This window comes from Pollicipes pollicipes, unplaced genomic scaffold (assembly GCF_011947565.3).
Source record: "Pollicipes pollicipes isolate AB1234 unplaced genomic scaffold, Ppol_2.1 Scaffold_2555;HRSCAF=2994_pilon_pilon_pilon, whole genome shotgun sequence".
NCBI lineage: Eukaryota > Metazoa > Arthropoda > Thecostraca > Pollicipedomorpha > Pollicipedidae > Pollicipes > Pollicipes pollicipes.
The window spans coordinates 24,169,981-24,193,406 of NW_023596136.1; the positions used below are offsets into that span (position 1 = coordinate 24,169,981).

Here is a 23,426-nt window from a genome sequence, read left to right on the forward strand (position 1 = left end):
TCTTCAAGGTAGTTATTTCAGTTCAGAGCCTCATACAGATGTGGACCACCCTCTTTAATGAATTGCCGTTTCCATCTGAAAGCGAGCGGTGTTCACGGAGGGCCGTCCGTTTCCAAAGGTGCTCGTTTCAGCTGGAAAGGAAGGTATCACATGCACCTGTATCGTGCTCTGTACCCCTGCTTGGCCATCCGTAATTCCACCCGGCGGGTCGCCATGACATTTAGCATAACAATGCACATAAACATCTCAAGAACGTAACATATGTTGCCCGACAACCACGGTGCCTAAGCAGGCAGGAAGGGACCGAACACATCAGCTCCGCGCACAGGTATGGACCGAGAGTGGCCGACCTCGCAGCCAGGTGCAGACCGGGGCCGGCCCGAAGACAGGTACAGGCCAATCACGGTGTAATTTAAATATCCACGAACCGAGCACGATGCATCTGATGTGTATCTGACGCATCCAGCGCAAAAATTAACAGCAGCAGACTACGAACTCACCACGCTCGCCTTTCGCTTGCACCGCCCGCGGCGGCGCGACCACGGGGAGCAAGGCCGTGCTGGCTTTTCACATGCACCTTCCTCTGGACCCCCCCCCCCCCTCCCCACCCTCCGCTGTTTTATGTTGGCACGAATATTTCGATGATCCGGTTGCCTCTCAGCATTACGTCCGCGGACCAGCGGCCCGCTGCCTATTGAAATATTGGCACCAGTGACGTCACACTAACGTTTGGCGAGGATGATGCGAGAATCACCGAAAGGTTTTGCCTCCCTTTTACGGCATCCGCCAGCAGTCTGGTGCGAGGTGCGCGTGGGGTGGGTCGGGGAAGCAGCCGCCGGAGGGCGTTGAGTGAGAGGCAACTAGATTGGCCCACTGCGCATTACCACCGCTAGAGATACCTGACCCGATTGCGGACGTGCGACAGGCTGGCAGAGGGCCAGGTCGACAGTGGGAGAACCCGTGAGTGAAAGCGTGCCAGTGAGGCGGCGCCATGTTGGGCTGGCTGCTGTCGGCGCCGTTGGCGGTGGCCCGCTGGCTGCTGTCACCAATCCCGCTGGCCGTGCTGGTGGTCACTCTCGTGTACGCCTACTTCAAATACACCAAAGACTTCAACTTCTGGCCCTCGCGCGGCGTGCCCGGGCCAAAAGCTACACTGCCCTGGGGAAACGAGTATGGATTGCCGTTCATGGCGCCGATGGTCGAGTTCGAGCAGTGGCTCTACAGCGAGCACGGCGGCAAGAAGTACTGCGGCTACATGGAGATGAACAGGCCGGTGCTCTTCGTCGGTGATCCGGACCTGATCCGGGCCATCAGCATCAAAGACTTTGATTACTTCTCCGACCGACGGGACTTTGGCGACGCAGGAAGATCTGGAGGGGGCGTTGAGCCTCGTCAACGGGGAACTGTGGAAGAACACACGAGCCGTCATGTCACCCACCTTCTCCGCCAGCAAGCTGAAGGCGATGCACCAGCTGACGCTGGACAACGCTATTAATCTGATTAAGTATGTGCTGGAGGACATGCAGGAGAAGGGAGAGGTGGAGATGAAGGACGCATTCGGGCGATTTACTATGGATAACATCGCCTCCTGCGCCTTCGGCGTCAACTGCAACTCTTTCGCTGAGCCGAACTCTAAATTTACAACGAACGCCAATAAGTTGTTCAATCCTGATACGCTTGTCCTGCTCCGCGCCGCTGCGATGATGACCATACCGCGCTTCATTGCTTCAAAAATTCCCAACCCGCAGAAGAAGGTGGTTCAGTTTTTCAGGGACGTCATCACCACGACCATAGCTCACAGGGAGAAGCATTCGACGTCCGTGCGAGACTTCCTGCAGCTGCTGTTGGACACAAAGGACAAGGACGGCAACCGCGTGCTCACCACCACCAGCATTGGCAGTCAGTCGGTGTTATTCTTCCTCGCCGGCTACGACACGACGGCCACGCTATTAACGTTCGCTGCTTACTGCCTGGCCACCAGTCCCGATGTGCAGCGTCAGGCGCAGCAGGAGGCGGACGATGCTGTGGCCAACCACGGCGGTCAGCTGACGTACGACGCCGTGATGGAGATGTCCTACGTGGACCGGGTGCTGTCGGAGACGCTGCGCCTCTACCCGCCAGCCACGCGGATCGAACGCTTGTCGACCAAGGACTACACTCTGCCGGGCACGGACGTGCACCTGCCCAAGGGCACACTGGTGCAGATACCGGTGTTTGTGCTCCACCGCGACCCGGACCACTACCCGGACCCGCTGCGCTTCGACCCGGACCGTTTCCTGCCCGAGGAGAAGGAGAAGCGCCACCCGTGCGCCTACATACCGTTCGGTGTCGGACCGCGCAACTGCATCGCCATGCGGTTCGCACTCTTTGAGGCGAAGGTGGCGCTAGCGACTCTGCTCCGAAAGGTGACACTGATGCCGACGGAGAAGACGCCTCCACCACCCCTTCCGCTTGATAAGAAGGGATTTCTGACCACGCCCGAGGGCAAGAAACTGCATTTGAAGGTGGAACTGAGAGCCAGTGACAGTTAGACTCAGCAGCGAAGCAGCAGCATTGCAGGAGTATTGGTCTAACGAACGGTCGCGCCCGGAGGAAGCCCGGTTTGCGGAATATATTTTAGAAGCACGGAATACTATGAAACCCAAGTTATACTTACATTTGCACCTAGCAAATGCAGGGACCATTTGCAAAAAGCGATCATCCCAAACGCCCTCTGACAATCAGCGATGTACGGCACCGCAACCAGCGTATGCCCCGTAACAGATGAACCTGTTCAGACCGATGCACCACTACGTGGTCGTTCCAGCCGTGTACGTATGAATTAGCTAGGACTAGTCCAGAGTTTTTAGCTTCTCCGCTACGAAGAGGTTTGACATCGGTCACGGCAGGGTGACTGATAAGCAGCACTTCGACATGCAACGGTATTCAATTTGCGTGGAAACGTGTTATGCCTAGTGGAGTCCAATCATGAATTTTCTAGGTGACATATCCATGGTGGCCTACGAGTCTGCCATTAAGGTAAACAACAGCAAGAGAGGGTAATGGCGGGGGCCTCGTAATAAAGCCGACGGACCCACTGGATCGGATCACCCGTACATCAGCACTCGCGGAGTGAATGCATGCTCTTCGGTTTTCAAAGATATCTTGTACAACGCTGTACGCAATTTTGATGACATTTGAACCAGCTGAACTCGTAGCAGTATTACGCGCGATCAAGAAGCTTAAGCAACCTGTCGTTGCAGTGCATCGGAATATTGTAGTTTTGCAAAGGAATGCTCAGTGAAAAGGGAGTAAACCCCTGTTCGTGATACGCCTTTTGACTGAATGGATTGAACGCCCTTGCTAAGTTTGTAAGGGCAGGCCTGACTGACTGACTCTGACTGACTGGCTCGCCTGACTGACTGACTCTGACTGACTGGCTCGCCTGACTGACTGACTGACTGACTGGCTCGCCTGACTGACTGACTCTGACTGACTGGCTCGCCTGACTGGCTCGCCTGACTGACTGACTCTGACTGACTGGTTCGCCTGACTGACTGACTCCGCCTGACTGTCCCGCCTAAGAGGTTGTTAGAATATATTTAAAGAGATCGCGCAGTAGTTCAGCCCGTTGCGCAGTAGAACACCCGCTTACCTTGTTTGTAATCGTTCGTGCGTCGTGCACACCAATAAACTGTGCCGGAAATATGTGTATTCAGTTGATGGTGAACGTGGTTCCCACGTTATTCAGTTGGTGGTAGACGCGATTCATACGCTTTTCACAAGATGGTAGGTGTAACATCCCGGATGCGCCCGCCGGCTGGGCGCTGGCGCTCAAGGTCGTCTGTAGCGTGCCGGTGGTGGCGGCGGCGGCCCTCGGTGACCTTGAATTTCGCTTCCGCTGATGTGCTCTTAGCCGCAGGCACGGTACAAATGGTGGCAGGCTCTAGTGCTACGGCAAAAACACCTACTGACAGCAGTGCCACGACGTCAGCTATACGTGATACTACTCTTGCCGCAAAACTCGTGCACGACAAGGGGGCTGCACGATAAATCTTATGCTGCAAAAACGCGCACCCATCAATTCTTATGTAGCAGAGACTTGCGCGGTCCTCACTTAACCGCGACATTACTTCTGCTGCAAAAACTCATACACGGCCTAAGTGCCACGCGACAAAACTTGTGCCGCATAAACATATATCAGTCATTACTTCTACAGCAAAGGCTTACCGCAAACCTTCGCTTGTAGAAGTAATGTGCCGTATAAGTCTACAGTAGAAGTAATACCATGTATGGCGACGACTGTGTATGTGTTTCCAGTAGAGGGAATGACTCCTCTAAGTTTTTTAAGATAAGTTTTGTCGTAAAGTACTAATGTCGCGTATACTTATTTGCAGCAGAAGTTAAGTCATGTAAGTGTATTGACTGCATGTGCTTTCGCAGTGGAAGTTATAAGTATAGATTTTCGAAGTGTAGGTTTCGTCGCTTAACAGTAATGTTGCGTATAAGTTTTTGCATTAGAAGTAATGTGCCTAAGCGATGACTGCAAAAGTGCAGTAGAAGTTATGACGAGTACAAGTTTTTGCAGCATAAGTTTTGACGCCAGCATTAATATCCTGTAAACGTAGTGCAGAAGTTATGACGAGTACAAGTTTTTGCAGCATAAGTTTTGACGCCAGCATTAATATCCTGTAAACGCATTGGCAGTAGAGATAATGTCGCTGCAGTCCTTTCGGAACGAGTTTTTTTTTTGTAACACTAATGCCGTGGGACCGGCGTAAGCGTCGCAGTGGCTGCCGCCTAGAAGCAACTTGGCATCAGCTGCGTTTCCGGGGCTGTCTGGGTCGAGGTGGCGCTGAGGAGCTCAGCAATGATGAAACAGCAAAGCAGTATGGCGGACTCGTGCCAACTCGTTTGACGAAGTGAAGTCATCCGGTGAGTTGCGGGCGGCCGAGCGGGGACGCAGGGGCGAGCCCAGGCACAGAGAAGGGACGTATGACAGGATGCCGAAGGCATGTCGGGAGGCCATCGCTGCCGCTGCGGTCGGGCAGATCGAAGCAATTGTCGGAGCTCCGCCGTGTAATCGGAACGCTGCTCCTACAGCGGCACGGGCGTGCCGGTGGGGCGGGGCCAGCGTTACCGCACGGGGCATTCTTGCCTCAACGAACTCAGCTCGACAGGCGGCGCTTGCTAAGTACAGTAGAGGCATGCTGGTGCCATGGAGCATTACCAACGGATAGATAAAGAGCCATCTCACACAGTAGTCGGAAAATACTTCAGGCAGATGCAATGGGGGTTAGACACTGGTGAGTTCGGCGTGCGGGTCGCGGGGTGCCAATAGGGTAGTGGTTAACGCGTCTGCGTAAGCTATTGCACGTCTGGGAAACCAGGGACACGGGGTTCGATTCTTCGCGGTGCCCACCCTTCCTGCCAGGGTGAGAGGCAGGCGACGCCATATGGCCTCAGCAGCTGAGTGCGTCGTAAAGCCCCAATGACACGCACTGCAGGTCGCACTGGACAGCAGACCCAGACGCACGATAAGCATCAAGGAGAGTGTTTTGCATTTCAGGCATATCTCAAAGCATACTCTGGTGAAGCCTGAGTACAAGTTACATCTAATAAAATCGCTGTGTAGTGCCATCGTAGCACCGTCAAGATGCAACGAAAACTTAATTTAAACCATTTTCGAGTCCAACGTGCGCAGCCAACGTTTTCACCCACCACTACACTTTTTGTTTTCTCGGTAGCCACAGAGTCTAGACTTACTTGCGACAACGGCGCTGTAAGTCTGTCCAGCTGTCCAGACTGCCGTTGCCATGACGACGGCAAAGTCTGTTGCGGCCCGTCAGCTGTAAGGCACCATCATGGCACATAAAAGGTATTATTTTTGAACTGCTCTAACCCGGACATTCCGGGCCTATGGGCTAAGACTGACACCTAGACTGGCAGGAATGACGTCAGAACATCAGAACGTTTGTGATTGGTACAGCAGGCGGCGAAGGCCATTCGCCGAGCAGCTCATTGGCTGAAGTTATATATATATATATATATATATATATATATATATATTGAAGTGATATAAACCCATATTTACATATCATCGTGCTACGGCCACCACCTCACCGTTTGTAATACCGCGTGCAAGCAGGCACAGCAATTACACTTTTAACAAGAAGCTTTGTACTTTAAATCAACATCTAGCACAATTTACCTTAAGCATGGCCACACGAATGTGTTAGATATGATGATCAGTAGAGCAATTTTTTAGGAAACGAAAAATTAAATATGTCATTGCTAGAACCTCCGTTCACATTTCACATAGCTTACTGACTGCAACTTTCGTATACATATGCAATGTTTGATTGTTGTCATATGTTGAACATTAACCCCTGTTTTTGTTGTGGTAAGTCGCAAGTTCTTCCGACAGGTATAGATCACCTCTACGCTGTTACTGTTTCAATTTGTTGTTAATTAGTGCGCCAGTCGCACACTAGTCACTGCATGCTGCACTGACAAGTAAGAAGGGTTAGGACAATGAAAGGAAGACATTAGCCCGTTTCATATCACTGACTTTTTGTATCAATTATGAGGCATGATTTGTGTATGAAACAACTCATGTGTATGTGCAGTGTACGTTTCACTCTCACGATTCTGTGTATGAAAGCTTAGCATGCATGTTGCGGAGATGGCTTCGGTAAATCTGTCGGAATTGCACTTTAAGTACGAAATATTGGGCTGTTTTATGGTACACGTTTGGAATGTCACTTATGAACACACCATCTTACCGAAATGTACGTTCACATGCCGCTGATTGCAGGCGACATTGAGCTCAAGAACGAGAAGTAAATTGTGAAGTTAACTAACGCCTTCTTCCCATCAGGAACTGCCATTAACACGGCGCGAAACTCTCTCTTTCGTCACCTCCTTTCGAAACAAACACTGGTTGTCATTTCTGCAGCACAAGCATACGGGGTTAGTAAAGGTCCTGAAAAAATAAAGAACCGGTATGTTCGCTCCAGCGTTAAGAATGGCGCGCAATGAAAAAAATACACCACTTCATATTTCGGCAATGAGACGTTGACTGAGATCCAGGGGAGGAATTTCCTCTATCTCCCCCCCCCCCCCCCTCTCACCTGAACGCGTTGTATTCAGCCAACCACCACCCAAGCGCGTGTTAACACGCGTCCAGGTGACCGGGTGATTACCCTATGCTCAGGTGGGTGCGGGTGGGGGGGGGGGGGGTGGAGGGGAGGGAGAGAGATCAGCTTGACCACTCTTAGGTCTCAACAGCTAAGAGAGTTTAACTCACCAGATTCACCAGGTGGGATGACGTCTATGTGAGCTTGCTTGTGTTTTTTTTTCAATTGGGGTTTCTAGATCATGTATTTTGGGCTAAATAAGGGAAAAACTTTCAAACTTCGGATGGGTTTCTGAAGTGTTTCCAAGCCTCACACAACCGCTTGAGCCTACCTACCTGTTTTAAGGCAAAATATCATTGATGTTCATTTAAGGTCAGCGACCTTGTTTGACCTTAGGACGGTCATGGTGATCTACAATAGTGTTAGACTGTTTTGATTTCATGCGTGTGATTCAGCGTTAAGGATTACGCTTAACGCCATGTCCCTGGAAAAAAAATGTTGACCTAGGTCGTTTTAGGTCAGTGACCCAAAATGAACAGCAGAAACAGCAGAAAAATAGGAGCAAGGCGATGGGCGGAAAGCCAAACCCACAAAGCGGAAGAGTGAAGCGGAAGTCGACGTAGAAGGGAATGCCGGCCTCCGAAGATGATAGTAAGGAAGATGTGATGTACTTGGTCTGCATGGAAACATTTAACAGCAAGCAAGCAACAGCCGACACAAAGAAGGATGCATGCATCACGCAGAGAGGAGTGGATAATGCACTGATGTGGGCGCGCGGGGCAGTCCACGCTTTGCGATTGGCAGCACGGGTGTCACACGTGTCAAGATGCACATGCACACACATACGTTATGGCGTCTGGCCAGGCCCTGTCGATCACTATACATAAGCACGTTCTGTAATTAATAGTAGTAAGTTAGCACGTTCTGTACTTAATATAAGTAATTTCAAACGGGACGACGAAGTGTAGAATGGTTAGTGCATAGCTAGCTTCAAATAAAAAGGTAGCAAAAAAACTGCGCGAAAAGGTCACAAAACGTTCATCAAATAATCAGTGCATAAAAATAGATGACTTCAAAGAAATTGTACGTCGTGATGCTGTATCTCTAGTCTATCTTGAGGTTTTTGTAACGTACATCCGCTTGTGCACGAGCCACGCCACCTGTAACGCCTGCGTACTAGCCACCTCACCTGTAACGTCTGCGTGCTAGCCACTTCACCTCTTACGTCCGTGTACTAGCCACATCACCTGTAACGTCTGTGTACTGGCCACCTCACCTGTAACGTCTGCGTACTGGCTACCTCACCTGCAGCGTCTGTGTACTAGCCACATCACCTGTAACGTATGTGCACTAGCCACCTTACCTGCAACGTCTGTGCACTAGCTACCTCACGTGTTATGTCCGTGTACCAGCTGCCCCACCTGTTACGTCCGTGTACTAGCCACATCACCTGTAGCGTCTGTGTACTAGCCACTTTGCATGCAACGTACGTGTACTAGCCATCTTGCCTGCAACATCTGTGTACAAGCCGCGGTTCCTGTGACATCCATGCACTAGCTACCTCACCTGTAACGTCTGTGTACTAGCCACCTCATTTGCGCCGTCTGCGTACTAGGCACCTCACCTGCAACGTCTGTGTACTAGCCACCTCACCTGTAACGTCTGCGTACTAGCTACCTCAATTGTTACGTCCGTGTACTAGCTGCCTCACCTGTTACGTCCGTGTGCTAGCCACATTACCTGTAACGTCTGTGTACAAGCCACTTAACGTGCAACGTCCGTGTACTAGCCATCTTTCCTGCAACATCTGTGTACAAGCCGCGGCACCTGTGACATCCATGCGCTAGCTACCTCACCTGTAACGTCTGTGTACTAGCCACCTCATTTGCGTCGTCTGTGTAGAAGCCACCACACCTGCAACGTCTGTGTACAAGCCGCGGCACCTGTAACACCCATGTGCTAGCCACCTTACCCGTAACGTTCGCTTAACAGCCACCTCATCTCTATGGTTTGTGTACTAGCCACCTCACCTGCAACGTTCGTGTACGAGCCGCCTCGACTGCAGCGCCGTGTACGATCCGTGGAACCTGTATCGTGCCATCGCGTCGCATTACCCAGCTGCTGGTGTTCACGCTGATAGGCCTGGCTTTTCCTAGCTCGCGCAAAACTTAGCTCAACTCAAAAGCTAAAAAAACTTAGCTCAAAAAACAAAACAAAACTCCTTCATGAGATGTGCCCAGATAGGCTCATGCATGTCATGACTGCGTTCATTTAGATATGGAAGAGTGAGTTTTTTCAATCCGGAGATGGAGAAGTACATCCTCGACAGTACTGGACAGAAGGCCAGCAAATTGACACGAGTACTCCGAACAGATGTAAGTGCCATACCAACGGCCTCATCGGCATAACTGTGTTTCTGCGCGCCGAATATTCACTGGACGTGTTCACGCTGACAAGCCTTCTTTTTTTCGGCATATTGTGCATTCAACATTCAAGCACATTCAAGCACATACAGCATTCAAGCACATACAGGACGAGATAGACTGGAGCTGCACCTGCCCCAAAAAGGACCATGTGCGCCATGATGGCGTGAAGTTGAATCTGATCCTCACTGCAGACATTCTTCACTGTAACCACTGGAATCGAGTTTAAAGTGAATGACAACACATAGTTTAGTTTTAGTTAAATGCCTCGAGATACATTGGCTTAACTGTACTGGTTAGCTGATTAACAGAGACGCCAACGGTTATCAGCGTTGTACATCGACCCCGGGAACTTGATCAGTCTTGCTTGTCGAGTTCTTGAACAAACCGCAGGATCGGTTCCTCGCAACTTCTGCGCCATCCACTTATCAAACTTGGCGTTCATCTCCGGGGTGAAGTGATTCTTCCAGTCAGCCCGTCTTCCCCTTGCGGATGAAGCTGCCCCTGTCGGCATACATGAAGCCGGCCTCCTTTCCTCGTTCGTTGTTAACGTACGGGTTCTTCTTAAAGTTATCGATGTGCAGATGCGCAGCCAAACGCTCCACCTGCTCGTCCGAGTACGTCTTGCCGAAGAACTTGGCCACCTTGCGGATCTGGGACGGCAGGTCGCGCTTCATATCCTCGTAGAAAGAGGAAGCACATGTTGGGGTGGTGGCGCAGGTTCCAGGCCTCGATCATGTGATCGATGAATGGAGTCTCGATGGCCTGGTCTTTCATGAAATAGTCCATGAACATCTGAAAGAAGAAACGTGGGTTGTGTTCTCACGTAATTAGCATCCCGTTATTAACTGTCACTTATTAAACATTCAGCTCCTCAATTAGAGCTTTTGAAGCAATGACCTTCCAAATCCCATTTAAGAACCAAATTTCGGCTTTATTTAAAGTGACCATCCCACATTCGCATGATGTTTTGAACGGATACATCTTCTAGTCTTTCAGACAGAACTCCATGAACAGCTAAAATTGGGGACTCTGGTTGTGCTCGCGCCGAATCGATATCTAGGAATACACGGAGCAATCTTCGGTCTCCCTCTCACGCCCTTCCCCACGAGCTCACCTCCAGATCTCCGCTAAAGTCGATCAGCTTTATCAGCCGGCAGTGGTTGTAGAAGGACACGCAGGCGTCCTTAGGGTTTCTAGCCACATAGACCACCTTGCAGACGTCCAGCAGGCCCGGGTTGTTCATGGACATGGGCAGGTGCGAGCTGATAAAGCGCGGAGAAGTGCGCTGGGTGTTGCCAGCCGGCGGGTGGTTCTCAGAACCCGGCCCACCCCCTCGGGCCGAGAAAAACTTGCCCGCTGTTTGTTTGTCGCTCAAAACGTTGAAGTCCAAGAAAAGCCATCTACAAAAAAGAGCAAAAACATGCTGTTATGACTATCATTTGTCTAACGTCAAAGACCCGTACACATTAATGAGGTGCATTCAAATTTGCGGTCATTCCGTGCTCACATTCCAATGACGCGGCTCGAGGCAGGCACAAATATGCACAGCTAACAGCTGGACACATCAACAACCTGAGATCAATAGTCATCAACAAACGGGGACAGCGTTCTGTGGTTACTGACAGAATTTTCATTACGACCAACCATATCTAACGGTGCTAAAATGGTAACTCATACAGTTGGATCCCTGAAACAAACGGACTCATAGCATGGTCTTTACGGCTGCAAGCATGCAGTGCGCGGTCGTCTGCCTACTACCTGTCGGGCTTGAGCGGAGTTTTGGCGCCCTCAAAGTCGAGGTTGTTGACGATGAGCCACACCATCTCCAGGGTCCAGGTGGTGCCGCATTTCGGCGGTGTCACCACCCACGTGTCACGCGCGTCCAGCGGTTGGTTATAGAGGGCGTCCAGCTCCTCGGGCGTTACCGTAGCCGACAGCTTGAAACCGAAGTGATTACAGGATGCGAGGCCATTGGGATATCCTACGAAGTCCTGGGCAATCTTCTTCTGGGTCTCGCCGTCCAGGAGGGTCATTTTGAACGGGAACGGCTTGTGGTCTGGAGACGCCATCTGAAGAGGTGCCACCGCTGTTCAGAACACTAACTGGCTCGATGGCTCGATAAGTGGATAGCTCGTTACATGTTGATTTGGGCCCGAACGGACACGGTTACGCCACACGTGGACAATAGACACATGCTTTTCTAACCCCGATCTAACATTTGTAGGCACGATGCGATGCCAACAGCGCTCGCACACTGCAAGATAAGACATTGTACCAGCCTCGATAACACGCAGACATGTGGTAAAGCGATCACGTGAAATACAAACCAGGATTGATTCAATTTGAGGTGTAGTCGAATCTGGGTTAACTGAATTTCGCTAAGGTCTGAAACACTTGGTTTCTTTGAAATATTCCTGCTGGAATGATTCCGAGTTGAGTCAACCACGTGATTTGTGCGTCGATTAAGTATAGATGCGCGTACAGCATGTATTCATAGCATTGGAAGTCAAACGGAAACAAAAAGGTATGAACAGTCGCAGGTAAGTGTGTTGCTAGAAAAATGCTTGTATTTGGTTTTTCATCAAACCAATAAAAGGGTTTGTAGTCTAAAATGTTGTCACTGGAATCGATTCCGTGAAAACTCATAAAATTGAGTCGCATACCACTTAATCAGAATCAAAATCAGCTTAGCATTGTGCTGCGTTTTGGTGTCGGGGCCGAAATGCAGTCCCATAAGCTGTGAGTCAGAACTGTAGTTCATTTCTCTGAGGCGAAATCAAGCAAATGTTCGGTACGTTCAGATCCACAGGAGCTAAAATCTTGGATAACAAGTCTTCAATGGATCCCAAGCCACTGCGAGTTCCAAGTTCGTCCGCAAATAACATCTTCTATGATCAACATGGTACAGTTGTTTGCGCTTACCCAGTCACCAAACCGTCCCCGTGCAGCTCTCTCACCTGTCTCAGTTCGGTGTCCGGACGCTGAGTGCGTGTCTGGACACGGGGCAGCACACGGTTGGTCAGACGGCAGTGGTCCTTCCCGGTGCCGGGCAACGACTGTCCGTCTGGCGGCTCCGACAGCCGCCGACCGGTCCTTGAGCGGGTCATGCTGCATGACTTGCAACCAGATCGGATCCTGCACCACGTGCCGACAGCCACCCTTCACTGTCGATAGCCTGCGCTGTCGATAGGGAGATACCACAGATATCGTCATTATCTCTACACTCGGCTATTTCCGCTACGTCAATCGGCTTTTCCTTAAACAAATTTTTGAAATACTCTTCTAGCATCGACAACATTTTCCACTGCTCAGTGATTCTCTCCTGATTTGGTCTACGTAATGAGAAAATTATTTTGCTAGTGGAATTCCTCTTTTGCATGTTTTAAAAGTACGATGATGCTTTTTCTCCTTGTTATACCACCTAACGCCGAATCTAGTTATTATGTCATCAGCTTAATCTTTCTGATAGATTCTAGTTTTTTACAGTGTTTATGGCTATTTGGACTGCTGGTTAACGTTTTATGCATTTAGATTCCAGCGAATAAAGTTTTCTTATCAGTTTTGCTTCTTTTTCAGGTGAATTCCGTTTCCTATAGATGGAATACCATACCCAATCTGTCACATGTAGACAACTAATGTCTCTCAAAACAAGCTCCAAATAATTGTTATTTCTGAGTTATTGGGCTTTTCTGCAGCAAATGAAGCGGGCAATGCTGGCGCGTCAGTGATGTTCGTATTGTTCCTTTTATTCCTTTCAGACATGCATAATCACATCACAGGGATGCGTTCATTTTGTAATGTCCTCTGCCTCCAGTTGATCAATATCAGGTCTAGCGTTGCCATGGCACGGTCCGAGCGACATCCCGGCACGACATTTATGTGTACTCTCCAAGCAAGGAATAAATCCGATGTGATGAAGTAATCGAGCCCCGCTTGTTTTCTTATAGAGTCTCTTAGTTTCTGCTGAAATGTTTTCAGATTGGCGTGTGTTTCTCTGAAGATGTCTAATGAATATTTTTGATTCGTCATGTCTGATATCTTTTGCGGGCTCTATCTCTGTTTTATTAGAGGTAATGGTATGCATTTAATTCCAAATCTAAAGTTACCTTCAAGTCACCGGACCATATGATAGGAATATCATCCCTCGTGTCCCTGTTTCAGTTGCATCCAGCTGTCCGTTCGAGAATAAAAGAGGATTGGATCCTCTTCATTGAGACCATACATGTTGATCAGAACCACTTCAAATGTATGGTTTGTCGGCGTTTTAATTTTGACGCAGTTGCCGGCGGTATCGATTTTTGTTATTTAAATGTTATGCCACTTTCCTTGATTCAAATCGCTACACCCCCTGCGTTATCCAAACACTCGGTATTAAAAGATCAGTTCTCCGGACATTCCAAAAACAGCTTCCTTTTCCGGGGGCTGAGTTTATGTCGTTTATATCTCATTTTCGTAATCACGATTACCAGTAAAACGGCCGTCAACTGGCTCTCAATCATTGCTGGACAAGGCATCATCACGCAATAAAACAATGACGTGTGGGGAGACATATCTACTAAACAGGGAGCTTGTGTCTTCTAGAGCTATCTCTTCCATTTAAAAGTATGCCAATAGCTATGAGTGAGCTTATCTCATCATATCTGATGCTTGTCTAGATGCCTTTAAATGTCAAATATTCCTTTTAATATCTTCAGTAGTGAAATATTCCTTTTAACGCTTGTCGAAACTCGACTCGTGTTTCGGAACATGGGTTGCAGGGAAACTAGATCACAATGTAACGCCTGCAAAAAGACCGGGTCATTGCACAGACAAAGTGACAATGGATACGTGAGACGGAGCAGATGTTCTCGTGCGCACACCGCAGATTTGACGGTTTTCAAGTTTTTTAGGACTGATGCAAGATTTCAGCAATCCGAACAGATCACGCCATGGAACTAGCTGCGTTGAGTAGGGGCATGTGGCACCTGCAAAACACTCAGACAAAGGAACACTCTCGGACCCATGGCGACGCCTACATTCGACTGGGAAGTAGCAAACGTCGCGGTTTTTCGAACACGATGCGGAATCTAACACGCTTGCATCTGAATCGAGCCAGCTGGGATCCTGAAGTCGAAAAGGGCGTGGAGCAAATCTCACAGCAACCACTACTCAAGTAGGGTATGCGCCATGTGTCACAATACTTCTGACGATAGTCACGCAGAACATTCAGCACAGCCAAATATCCTATTTCCGTCGCAGAAAAATGTCCCAAACGTTTGTCAGCCTTGCGTCGGCTTCTAATTGACAATGCAGTTGCAAGTTTGTACTGGCTGTCTACCACCCAGTATACAGTAAATGGTGTGTTCCACGCTTGTCTGAGGTTTTGACTTGAACTAACCATCCTGAAGAACATTCGATGCAGTTCACAGTCTTGCTCTCCTTAAGATTTAAACCCCTTCAGCATCCGAGCTACACGTACACGAAGATGTGCAGGCTATTTCAAGGTCACCCAGCAATCCATGACGCCATAACAACGTCATTCAAACCCGCCATTCCATAAGCCACGCGGCGATCAAGGACAAGGGAAGATTGTCGAGTCGTTCGTGAGCACGATTTTCAGCTATAACGGCCGCCTATTGGCTCTCAGTTGGCGTCATGCAAGGCACGATAACGTAATCGAAAAATGGCACATTGAAGGGCATATTTACCGAAAAGAAAAACTGTGCTGTCTGGGGGACGTTTCCTTCAAGGCGCGTCTCGGAACGTTTCCTTTAAGGCGTGTGACAGACCGTTTGGCAGCCGAGCTTTGTGACTGAACGAGACGGAGATGGCTTCACTGAGACAATGGTATATAACTATACTAGCACTTAATCTGTTTCTGTGTGCGTTGGCCAAAAACTAGTAATACTTAAAGTTGAATCGGACGATTCCTATGTTGTAGATATCGCTATCCGCGACAAATTCTTGCACGTGTCAAAAGACATCAGGCAGTACGTGGCCACACGCGGACCAAAACAATTCGACTGAGGCTAGAACGTGTAAATTGTACTTGTGCACGTATCTTTACTGATGGCTAACTGGCCGAGCTCTGTCGAGCGTAGCACATACGCACATTTTGTACCTAACTATAGTAATTGCAAGCAGGACGAAAAACAAATAATGGTAAGCGCAAATTTCTTTCCAAATAGAAAAGGTGCAGCCAAAAGCTTGCACGAAATGGTCACAAAACGTTCATCAAATAATTTAGGCATAATAATTGATGGCTTTTAAGAAATTAAGCATCGCGAAGCTGTGTCTCTATCCTATATTGGAGTTTTATAGCGTACATCCGCTTGTGCCCGGGCCACGCCACCTGTAACGTCTGCGCACTAGCCACCTCACCTGTGACGCCCGTGTACTAGCCACCTCACCTGTAACGTCTGTGTACAAGCCGCCTCGCCTGTAACGTCTGTGTACTGGCCACTTTACCTGCAACTTCTGTGTACGAGCCGCGGCACCTGTATCGTGCCATTGCGTCGCATTACTCATCTGCTGGTGTTCGCTGCTGATAGGCCCGCCTTTTCCTAGCTCGCGTAAAATTTCGGCGCTTCTTTCATAAGATGAACTAGAAATGCATCTGCTCAGGTAGGCTCATGATGTCATGACTGTATTCATTTAAATATGGAAAAGTGCGCTTTTTAATCTGAATGTGGAGAAGTACTTTCTTGACAGTGCTTGACAGAAGATCGGTGCGTTAGTGCCCCTCCCAACAGTGTTGACCGGTTAAACAACCTCGCGTTTGACATAGATGATATACGTTTCCGAATAATATCAGTTTGCATTGCTGATTCCAATCGGTATAACTGTGTTTCTGCGTGTCGAAGATTCAGTGTGCATATTCATGCTGATGGGCTTCCTTTTATCGTCATTTTGTGCATTCAACGTTCAAACACATTCAAGCACATACAGCATTCAAGCACATACAGGGCGAGATGGGCTGGAGCTGCACCTGCCCAAAAAAGGGCTATGTGTGCCATGATAGCAAGAAGTTGAATCTGATCCTCACTGCAGACATTCTTCACTGTAACCACTGGAATCGAGTTTAAAGTGAATGACAACACATAGTTTCGTTTTAGCTAAATGCCCTTGAGATGCCTGGCTGAAGTGCACTGGTTGACTGATTTACAGAGACGCCAATGGTTATCAGCTTTGTACATCGACCCCGGAAACTTGATCAGTCTTGCTTGTCGAGCTCTTGGACAAACCGCAGGTCGGTTCCTCGCAACTTCATGCGCCATCCACTTGTCGAACTTGGCGTTCATCTCGGGGGTGAAGTGATTCTTCCAGTCGCCCGTCTTCCCCTTGCGGATGAAGCTGCCCCTGTCGGCGTACATGACGCCAACCTCCTTCCCTCGCTCGTTGTTAACGTACGGGTTCTTCTTGAAGTTATCGATGTGCAGATGAGCAGCCAAACGCTCCACCTGCTCGTCCGAGTACGTTTTGCCGAAGAACTTGGCCACCTTGCGGATCTGGGACGGCAGGTCGCGCTTCATATCTTCGTAGAAGAGGAAGCACATGTTGGGGTGGTGGCGCAGGTTCCAGGCCTCGATCATGTGATCGATGAATGGAGTCTCGATGGCCAGGTCTTGCATGAAGTAGTCCATGAACATCTGAAAAAAGGAAACTTGGGCTCTGTTCTCACGAAATCAACATCCCGTTGATTGTGTGTCATCGATTCAGATTTCAGCTCTTCATTTAGAACTTTTAAAGCAATAACTTGCAAAATCCCTTTTAGAGCCAAATTTCACGTTTATTTAAAGTGACTATCCCAAATTTGCGTGGTGTTTTGAACTCAGATATCGCCTGATCTTTCAGATAGTGGTCCATGAATCACTAGAAAAAGGAGACTGGTTGTGCCCACACAAAATCGGTGGACAGGGTTTGACACGGCGTATTTATCTTTTATGCATGCATATACATCGACATGATACTTATGCAAAAACAAGCGCACGCATTATATATATATATATACATATATATATATATACGTTCGATAAAAAAAACTGCTGACCCAGCAGTGACGAGCCTTTAGACGCATCGTTCTGGTTTCCGGGCTTTTGACTTCGCGTTATCGTTTAGGTTAAGGTTGGTTCGCACAAAATTACTAATATTTTCGTCGCTCTTTACATTCTAACGTTTCGAAATCCTACCTCATCATCGGGGAAGACTGAAAATGGCACAAAAACAGGTTATGAATTTTAATGGATGCAAATTGTGCTCTACTATTGGAAATATTTATTGGTACGAAGAACACAAACGAAGCGTGGCTAACTGAAGTAAGACAGACTGCTATTTTCACTTTGATACATATAAAATACATTCATAATGGGGACACCACAAAGACACAATGAGAACACTATTGTCACAATCACACCAATAGAGCTCACCGCCCACCACCTAATAGTTCGAAAGTTGTAAAAGATCTTGTTTGCCTGTTGAGGGCTGGAGTGAGTTCGTGAATGAATATACTTTCCCAAATTTGAAGGCGTCGTCTGTCATTGCACGCCCGTAAAAAATGTCAGTGTTTTCTGTCAGTTGTCGTGTCAATGCCCTGTCGTGTTTGTGTCACATGCGGTCCAGAGGTGCCTTCGTCACGTAAGTGCGTTGCCAGGCGTGGTGAGAGTGTCGCTGTGGTCACACCAATGAAGCGTATGGAACGAAGTTTGCAGCCCACGTCTTCCCCACGAGCTCACCTCCAGATCTCCGCTAAAGTCCATCAGCTTCATGAGCCGGCAGTGGTTGTAGAAGGACACGCAGGCGTCCTTGGGGTTCCTGGCCACATAGACCACCTTGCAGACGTCCAGCAGGCCCGGGTTGTTCATGGACATGGGCAGGTGCGAGCTGATAAAGCGCGGAGAAGGGCGCTGGGTGTTGCCAGCCGGCGAGTGGTTCTTAAAATCCGCCGCACCTGCTCGGGCCGCGAAAAACTTGCCCGCGGTTTGTTTGTCGCTCAAAACGTTGAAGTCCAAGAAAATCCACCTTCGAAGACACAACAAAGACATACTTCTGTGACCATCATTCGTCTGACGTCAAAAACGTGGACATAAACGAGGTACATTCAGCGTTGTGATTATTCCGTGCTACCACGCCAAAGCTGGCAAGAACGTGTTATTGGAAGGATTTTATGCCAGTTGAATAGCATATATGTGCACACCGTTTGACGCGGCCTGAAGCAGGCCGAAATATGCACAGCTAACAGCTGGACACATCAACGGCCTGGGATCAATAGCCCTCAACAAGCGGGAATAGCGTTCTGTGGTCATTGGCAGCACTTTCAATACCACCAAATGATTCAATGGTGCTAAAACGGTAACTCATACAGCTGGATGTCTGAGACAAACCGATTCCTTACAGCGTCTTAACAGCTGAAAGCATGCAGTATACGGCCGTCTGCTACCTGGCAGGTCTGAGCGGCGTCTTGGCGCCCTCGAAAGTCGAGGTTGTTGACGATGAGCCACACCATCTCCAGGGTCCACGTGGTGCCGCATTTCGGCGGTGTAACCACCCACGTGTCACGCGCGTCCAGCGGTTGGTTGTAGAGGTCGTCCAGCTCCTCGGGCGTCACCGTCGCCGACAGCTTGAAGCCGAAATGATTGCAGGATACGAGGCCATTGGGATATCCTACGAAGTCCTTGGCAATCTTCTGCTGGGTCTCGTCATCCAGGGGGATCATTTTGAACGGGAACGGCTTGTGGTTTGGAGACGCCATCTGAAGAGGCGCCGTCGCTGCTAAGAACACTAACAGATGGCTCGTTACGTGCCGAGCTGGGCCCAAACGGACACTGATACGCCACACGGGTACAACAGACACATTTTTCTTACCCCAATCGTACAGTCGTAAGCACGATACGTTACCAACTGTGCTTGCAAGCTTCAAGCTCATATATGCCAGCCTCGATGAAACGCAAACAATGATAAGCGAGCACGTTGAGTGCGAACCAGATAGCTGGTTGATTCTGTTGGAGCAGTAGTCGACCCCGCGTCAACCAAATTTTGCTAAGTCCCTGTAAAAAACAATTTCTTCGAATGTTTGTTTTCGCTGGATTCGAAGTCGAGTCAATGTGATTTGTGCGTCGTAATTTAGATCTTCAAGGGCAAGCAAATTGATATTCACATGCACGTGTGTTGCAATGAAGACAAATGTTGTTGGTTGGGTTTTCAATTAATTCATAAACGGGTTACATTATGAAATTCCCTCGCCGGTTCCATCGGAATACATTATGGAATTGAGCAGCATCTCATTAAGTCTGAATCGAATTTGACTCAGAAATGTGCCGTCTCTTGGTGCCCGAGTCGAACACAGTCCCATAAGCATCAAGTCAGACCTGCAATTCATCTCGCCGAAACGGAATCAATCACACGTTCGGCACGTTCAAATGCACAGGAGCCAAAGTCTTGGAGAACTTGCCGTCAATGGATCCCAAGCCACTGCGGGTTCCTAGCTTGTCCGCAAATAACATCTTAGATTATCTACATGGCACAGTTGCTTGCGCTTACCCAGTTACCAAACCGTCCCGATGCGGCCCTCTCACCTGTCTCAGTTCGGTGTCCGGACGCTGAGTGCGTGTCTAGACACTGGTCAGAACACGGTCGGGCAGGTGGCAGTGGTCCTCTCCGGGGTGGGGCAACGACTGTCTGGCGGCTCAGACAGCCGCCGACCGGTCCTTGAAAGGGTAATGGCACATGACTTGCAGCAAGGTCGGACTCTGCACCACGCGCTGATTGTCACCCTTCACTGTCGATAGCCTGCGCTGTCGCCGTCGTCCCCTGCGTTCGGACGGTGCCTTTCGTGTCTAGCGCGTTTACACCGGGCAGCGGACCGCGTGCAGTGCTGACATCCCGTTCAGGCATAGGTATTTGGCACCTTGATCCCCTTACTGGTGTACCTACGACCGCTTACTATCTCGCGGATTCATGGTGTAGAAACAGCCCTGTCCTGCAACAGCCAGACGTAAGCGAAAGCAATTTCATGGCAGGCTGTATCAATGTTCGTGCTCTGACATATGTCAGGTGTGACACGGTGTTAATAAATAACAAGATCGCGAGGTTGATGCGTAGCTGACAGCTCATATATAAAAATTCATGGTCGTACATCGAAGACGCAAGTGGGATGAAAGCAAAACAGACTCCGGCCCAAAGCGGTACAGCGCAGATTTGAGTGGACTCTGATTCCAACGCAAATACCTGTGCCTCGCATCCAGAGTACGTTGAGAAACATATTCCTTTCCAGTTCATCAGTTGATAAGATTATGCACTCTATAGAGCATGCCAGATCGATCGTGAAATGTTTGGTAAAGATGCACCAATGCAGGCAATCAGTGCCTCATCCACTGCACTTGTTACCCATGAAACCAACACTTTGAAATCATAACTAATGTTCACCTTTGAAATGACCTATCGATGGTTCTATCCGGGCCAACTACTCCTAATCTAACCCACTCGAATTTGCTGGCGGGTCGATACCACCCTGACTCAACAGGAACACTCGCGTAACACACATCCTGAGTGCGGACGAGCCCGCGCGCCCCGCGCCGCCCCGGCGGCTGCAGCGGAGCCGGCTGGCGTCTGCCTCCCGCGGGCGCCGCGCGCGGTGCTGAGTCAGCACGGCTTGCATTATGCACGCCGCTGCATGCATGACAGCGGATCGCAACAGCGACGCGGCATTAAGAAGCCGCTGGCATCGTGCTGGCCACGCCAGCTGACGGACCGGCCGCGGAGCAGATGGGGATGGAGACTATTGTCGCACAAGGATCCCAATCAAGCCAATCATGGAGATTGGTGTTTAGTTGACCAAGGCAGTCGATACGTAGCTGCGAGATGCTTTGCTTTTGTAATTTGTAAGTGTGGTTTTTGGCTTGATTCCCACAGCTATAGGGCCTGTACCTACTAAAGATAAACACACGTCCACGATCCATGTCACAGCAATCAGTAAACCTAGAAAGCATCATGACCCGTACGGATATGCCAGGGATTGCATCCTTTCTGCGGAAATAACTGTCGGCTTGTAAATCCGACCGCGGTCAGACGCTGCTGGGCTTTGCCAACACGCTTTGACAGAACATATACATTCAGCGTAGATATTACAGACTGTATTATATGTACCTATTTTGCACTGACCCATCCTCTATCTACCTTTCCCTTCCAACGCAGATCAGTTCATAAACATTGGGGCGCATTGCAATGGCGAGGGTCTTCGTCACGCAGCTACATTTCATGTTGAAAATAATGGCGCCTTATCGGTGCGGGCGTCAAGTCTATAAAACGGCAAAGTTTTCAAGGCCATTGAACGTCCTGCACTGCATGCTGCTTCACAAATGGGTTGTATGAGAACAAGCAGCTAAGGGATTATACAAACATGACGGTAAAAAGCTCACTAGTAAATGCAACTTTCACTGTGGTAGCACATGCTTTCCTCAAAACGCCGTACCATGGAATGTTTTCATGACGTGGGTGTCGCTGCCAGGCTGACCGTGTCGTACTTTCTACTGTGGCGGATGGATTGACTCACTTGTGAGCACTTAAAATTGACGCAAGATGGATTGTTAATTTGCACGCACGTGATAAAACTGGTATTAAAACCAACGCTATTCACATGTCGAAATTTGTCAGACGCCTACATTGCATCATAGATCTCTGATTTCAAAATAGGGGGCGCGAAATAGTGTGCACATCTTCTCGTGCGCCTAGCTGAAGCAAAAGGACTAGGGTCTTAAAAAGGGCATTGCGGGGAATAATCTAAAAAATAGCTATCGCAGATGAAAAGCCCATGCAAATGTCGAACATCCCTCGTCCAAATTCGAAGACGCACATCGGCTTAAAGTTGTCTGCGATGGCTGCAGTGGTCGCCGATTTATTAGGGGTCAGTGGGCACATCATCAAAGTATGAGACGGATTGAGATAGTGCTACCCTTTCGACACAGCTCACTTCACTAGGTCTGTAGTGGCCAGGACGCTCTGGATTGAGATAGGGATACCTTCTCGACACAGCTTACTCCTTTAGGTCTGCGTGCACTGCCAGAAAGCTCTGACGAGCTCTTCCGGTTGGTATCAAAGCTCCTTTGATAATCCGCATGCTGATGGATGATGCAAGATTCACCGCACGCCTTGCATTGGTGAACAAAGAGGCTCAAAGTACTGCAATTCTGGCGCATGCATGCTTAAAGGGAATGTTTCATATTTGTATGAGGTTTTGAGCTAAAACAGCTTTATCAAAGATCCTTTAATTTTGAAATTTTAGATTTTCTTAAAAGTCAGGTTGAAGATTCGGTGCATTTCACAGCCTTGTCCTTATTGATATCTAAACCCTTCTAGTTTGAGACACATGCCCGCGAAGATGCGCAGACTTCTTTGTGCCAGACTATTTCAAGGTCACTCGGTATCCAACAAGTCCAAATGACGTCATTTAGACCCTGTCATTCCATTGGCCATACGGGGATCAAGGCCAAGACAAATCTAAATTGTCTGGTCGTTCATATCTGGCATTCACGAGCACAATCTCCAGGCATGACGGCCGCCAATTGGCTCTCAATTACCTATGAGGTGAACGACCTAATGAGGTGAAGGTCAACACACCGCACGCGCCAGAGAGGGTTTTTCATCACAGATGACGCTATCATGGAGGCATGCGGAGATCCATGTCCCAACTGTTCTATCAATATTCACATGAGCAACAGCATCGACTGACACAATCACTTCAACCGCGAACCAGAGAGGTTCAACGGCATGGACACCCAGGCCTTGGTGGTGATCGTTGATGAGGCGCGTGTGTGGGTAGAGCACGTTGACAACTAGAATGCCATCAAGACGGACGCGTCTTCGTCCTGCCGCCCCAAGGCAACGAGTGAGACCCATAGTGAGGTCGTTC

General features: G+C 49.1%; 3 pseudogenes; 1 reads left to right on the plus strand and 2 right to left on the minus strand.

Annotated features, from left to right (window-relative positions):
* Positions 1-794: 794 nt before the first annotated feature.
* LOC119108011 (cytochrome P450 3A9-like) lies at positions 795-3,679 on the plus strand (annotated as a pseudogene).
* Positions 3,680-9,898: 6,219 nt separating this feature from the next.
* LOC119099384 (sulfotransferase 1C4-like) lies at positions 9,899-11,577 on the minus strand (annotated as a pseudogene).
* A 5,074-nt stretch (positions 11,578-16,651) lies between these two features.
* LOC119104075 (sulfotransferase family cytosolic 1B member 1-like) lies at positions 16,652-20,175 on the minus strand (annotated as a pseudogene).
* Positions 20,176-23,426: the final 3,251 nt, after the last annotated feature.